The sequence below is a fragment of the Priapulus caudatus genome, unplaced genomic scaffold (assembly GCF_000485595.1).
Source record: "Priapulus caudatus unplaced genomic scaffold, Priapulus_caudatus-5.0.1 Scaffold1108, whole genome shotgun sequence".
NCBI classification, from domain to species: domain Eukaryota; kingdom Metazoa; phylum Priapulida; class Priapulimorpha; order Priapulimorphida; family Priapulidae; genus Priapulus; species Priapulus caudatus.
In genome coordinates, this window is record NW_014578169.1 from 33,820 (window position 1) to 39,113 (window position 5,294).

The 5,294-nt window shown below is 44.1% G+C and overlaps 1 long non-coding RNA gene across 1 annotated transcript in view; it reads left to right on the forward strand.

Moving 5' to 3' along the window:
* Window positions 1–1,171: 1,171 nt before the first annotated feature.
* LOC106815418 overlaps window positions 1,172–5,294 on the forward strand; it is a 4,544-nt gene continuing 421 nt past the window's right edge. The window contains exons 1-2 of the long non-coding RNA XR_001394745.1: window positions 1,172–1,182; window positions 4,899–4,901. This is a non-coding gene — a long non-coding RNA (uncharacterized LOC106815418). The remainder of the gene's footprint in view (window positions 1,183–4,898; window positions 4,902–5,294) is intronic.

Below are 5,294 nucleotides of genomic sequence, written 5' to 3' on the forward strand. Positions count from 1 at the left end.
GTACCTATGCTGAATAGTTACAAATCAGGGTTCGCGCATGCGCAGTAGCTGACAGAATGATTCATATTTTGATTTTAAATTATATTTGAAATAAGGCCAGGCTACCCACGATTAGATTTCCGCGATAAATATCCATCGCCATGCCTCTGGTAAAAGAGGGTATGATGCCCTAGCCTGCAAGGTACCCTGGTCAGAGTGTTTCTGGCAGCAGTCTCTCAGATACATGTACGTGTATATGTTCGTCCAAATAGTCGTTATTTTAACAGATACTGTGGGCATATGCAACCCAATATATTACCGCTTGGTACATTAGCAAGAGCGTTTCTCGCAGCAGTCTCTCAGATACACGGGCACACGTAGTACATAACCCACATACATATATCTATGACATATATACATAGCTATACATCACATCGTGGACAAACACGTGCGTACTGCACCGCCCCCTCCCCCCACAGTCCGCAGCAGGAGGAGTGACCCTCCCCCACCACGCGCTCACACGACCCCATTCCCGGCTCACACAAGGCACCCCCACGCTCAACACTCCCACGCTCAAACGACTCCCTAGTTACACAACCCCTCGCGCCCGCACCCCCTCCCTCTCACATACTCCTGCGCTTAGCCCATCCTCCCGGTCAGTGGTCGTACATTACAGTCTCAGGAACCCGTATGTAACACTGACCAAATATAGCTTCTTCTTCAGAAACGCAATCTACATCGTAACTTAGTGTACATCAAATCTACAGTGTATGACGACACTGCGCTAACACTGGGCTTAAAAGAGCTTATTCTACAATGAAAATGTAACGCTTTGGGATATGAATTAACGGCTTTAAGGTCCACACGGAAGATCAGGCGGCGTACCAACAGCCGAGTGAGCTGTGAAAACTTGAGCTACTCTATATCCCCATCATTATAGCCATCTCTTAATCGGGCACAAGATAGCTTAAAAAGACTCTCATACACGGACCTTAATTACTTACGCAGTTGTAAAATATGGTTTGTAGGTGTCGTCAAGCGTTGTTGTCATTTTAATATAATTGGAATGCGATATAAAGGGTTGCAGGGAGTTGCAAAGAGCTCAGACTTTAAGGAGCTAGATCTCAGAGATCTGGTATTGCTTGGTGCGCGTAAAAACATTATGTACACAGTGTATTCTCGTTAGTGTTTGTATGCAAAGCTGTTTAGTCCTGCTGTGGTGTGTAACTAGGAAGTAGTGTGAGCGGGGAAGGGGGTCGTATAAACGCGTGGTTGGGGAGGGTCACGCTCTTACTGCGGACGTAAGGGGAGGTGCAGTACGCACGTGTTTGTCCACGATGAGATGTAGCGTGTATATATGTCATAGATATATGTATGTGTATTGTGTACTACGTGCGTCCGAGTGTGCGCGTGCGTGTATATATGTGTACATGTGTGCGCGCGTGTGTGTGTGTGCGTGTGCGTGATCGCGTTTGTTGGCGTGCTCATGTAAGTGTAAGTATATATATTCACAAGTAAATTCCAAATGAGATATAACGCACCTTTATAGTCATTAGTCAAATAAACTCAGATAAGTAATTTAAGTTATTTAGTGAAGCATCTACTGTTGCTATGGCGACAGGAAACATGGCACGTGAAACTCAATTTAATTTCCGTGTCTACACCAGACCATTGTTCTGTAGTCGCCGGCTCGCGATTGTCACCAGATTTGGATTTGATTTGGATTTTCCATTGATATTAGATCATATGATGATGATTAGATAATATGATTTTTAATTAATTTGATTTTAGATTGATATTAGATCATATGATGATGATTAGATAATATGATTTTTAATTAATTTGATTTCAGATGTTGACGGATTAGACTCACAATTTTAAGTATGAATCCGTAACGTTGTTAAAGGACGCGTCTGTATGAAATGCGGTGAGAAAACCCGTGCGTACGTGCGTGCGTGCATGAGAACACCCGTGCGTGCTCATTCCTCGTGTAGCGCAATGCCAATAAATTCTGTATCATTAGGTTTGTAATCGCTCGTAAACAACGTATGATTGATTAATTGTAAATATAGCAGATCGGTAGCGACTATTTCGTGGAAATTCGCGTGTGTGCGTGCGCTTGTTTGTGGGCGTCCGCATGTACATGTCGTGGAAATTCGCATGAGGTTTTTACACGATCACGTACGTCTGTGGCTGTCTCGATACCTCCAGGTAGGTCGTCGTCATCGGCGATCCGGGGGGAGGGGGTTATGTAATTCGACCATATAGTCATAGCGTTAAAATTTGTCGTTGTAGCTTATTTAATTAATTATTTGCGTTGGGAAAGCTACATTGGTCACCAACGATGTCTGCTAATCCTTCCAGCACGGAATATGGTCCCCTAGACGTAACGCGGCCATGATCCCGAGGCGCTAGCCGAGGATTGACACTTTGTGTCTTCCAATCACAGTCTACGCCGCCCCCTTATATACTAACTTCCAGCTATAATACCTATAATATATATATATATATATATTCATATATAATTAATACATATAGATATATATCTCTTAAATATATCTTGACATAAAGTAATCAACTTCTATACATGCTGAATTGTGCGCACACGGACCCCAGATGGGTCGTCTTACTAACGAATTACCTAACGACGCGGCTTTACCGTCGCCGCACACATAACGACACACACACAGTGGCGATGTCTAGGGGACCATATTCTGTGCTGGAATGATTAGCAGACATCGTTGGTGACCAATGTCGTTTTCCCAAAGCAAATAATTATTCAAATAAGCTACAACGACAAATTTTAACGCTATGACTATATGGTCGAATTACATAACCCCCTCCCCCCTGATCGCCGATGACGACGACCTACCTGGAGGTATCCAGACAGCCACAGACGTACATGGTCGTGTCAAGACTTCATGCGAATTTCCACGAAATAGTCGCTATCGATCTGCTATATTTACAATTAATCAATCATACGTTGTTTACGAGCGATTACAAACCTAATGATACAGAATTTATTGGCATCGCGGAAGCTAACACGCCACGGCGCACGCTACACGAGGGATGAGCACGCACGGGTGTTCTCATGCACGCACGCACGTACGCACGGGTTTTCTCACCGCATTTCATACAGACACGTCATTTAACAACGTTACGGATTCATACTTAAAATCGTGAGTCTAATCCGTCAACATCTGAAATCAAATTAATTAAAAATCATATTATCTAATCATCATCATATGATCTAATATCAATCTAAAATCAAATTAATTAAAAATCATATTATCTAATCATCATCATATGATCTAATATCAATCTAAAATCCAAATCAAATCCTAATCTGGTGACAATCGCGAGCCGGCGACTACAGAACAATGGTCTGGTGTAGACACGGAAATTAAATTGAGTTTCAGGTGCTATGTTTCCTGTCGCCATAGCAACAGTAGATGCACACACTAAATAACTTCAATTACTTATCTGAGTTTATTTGACAAATGACTATAAAGGTGCGTTATATCTCATTTGGAATTTACTTGTGAATAGCACGCCCCAAACGCGATCACGCACACGCACACACGCGCGCACACATGCACACATATATACACGCACACACGCACGCGCACACTCGGACGCACGTAGAACATAATACACATACATATATCTATGACATATATACACGCTACATCTCATCGTGGACAAACACGTGCGTACTGCACCTCCCCTTATGTCCGCAGCAAGAGCGTGACCCTCCCCAACCACGCGTTCACACGACCCCATTCCCCGCTCACACGACTTCCTAGTTACACACCCCAGCAGGACTAAACAGCTTTGTATACAAACACTAACGAGAATACACTGTGTACATAATGTTTTTACGCGCACCAAGCAATACCAGATCTCTTACATCCAGCTCCTTAAAGTCTGAGCTCCTCGCAACTCCCTGCAACCCTTTATATCGCATCCCAATTATATTAAAATGACAACAACGCTTGACGACACCTACAAACCATATTTTACAACTGCAAAGTAATTAAGGTCCGTGTGTATGAGAGTCTTTTTAAGCCATCTTGTGGCCGATTAAGAGATGGCTATAATGATGGGGATATGGCGTAGCTCAAGTTTTCACAGCTCAATCGGCTGTTGGTACGCCGCCTGATCTTCCGTATGGACTTTAAAGCCGTTAATTAATATCCAAAAGCGTTACATTTTCATTGTAGAATAAGCTCTTTTAAGCCTAGCGTTTACGCAGTGTCGTTATACACTGTAGATTCTATGTACACGATTCTAAGTTACGATCTAGATTGCGTTTCTGAACAAGAAGCTATATTTGGTCAGTGTTACGTACGTGTTCGTCAGACGTACGTCACGACAATGTACGACCACTCACCGGGGGGGGGGGTGAAGGTGTGGGGGGAGGGGTGCGGACGCGGGGGGTTGTGTAACTAGGAAGTCGGGTGAGCGTGGGGGTGGTGAGCGTGAGAGTGTCTTGTGTGAGCGGGGAAGGGGGTCGTGTGAGCGCGTGGTGGGGGTAGGGTAACGCCTCCTGCTGCGGACTGGGGTGGGGGGAGCGGTGCAGTGCGCACGTGTTTGTCCACGATAAGATGTAGCTATGTATATATGTCGTAGATATAATATGTATATACGTTATGTACTACGTGCCCCCGAGTGTGCGCTAGTGTGTGCGTGTATATATATACCATAGATATATGTATGTGTATTATGTACTACGTGCGCCCGAGTGTGCGTGTGTGTGTGTGTGCGTGCGTGATTACGTGTATATATGTGTACATGTGTGTGCGTGCGACTGTTTGTGGGCGTGCGCATGTATGTGTAAGTAGATATGTATTCACTAGTAAGTTCCAAATGAGATATAACGCACCTTTATAGTCGTTAGTCAAATAAAGCAACAGTAGATGGTTCACTAACTAACTTCAATTACTTATCTGAGAAATGGCGACAGGAAACGCGGCCCCTGAAACTAAACCTACTTTCCATGTAATCTATACCCGACTATTGCTCTGTAGTCGCCGGCTCGCGATAGTCACCTGATTTAGATTTGATTTAGATTTTAGATTGATATTAGATCATATGATGATGATTAGATAATATGATTTTAAATTGATTTGATTTTAGATGTTGACCGATCAGCGTCCGTATAAATTTCGGCGCGAAAACCTGTGATCGCGTGCGTGCGTGAGAAAACCCGTGATCGCGTGCGTGCGTGAGAAAACCCGTGCGCGCGTGCGTGCATGAGAAAACCCGTGCGCGCGGGCGTGCGTGAGAAAACCCGTGCGCGCTCATTCCTCGTG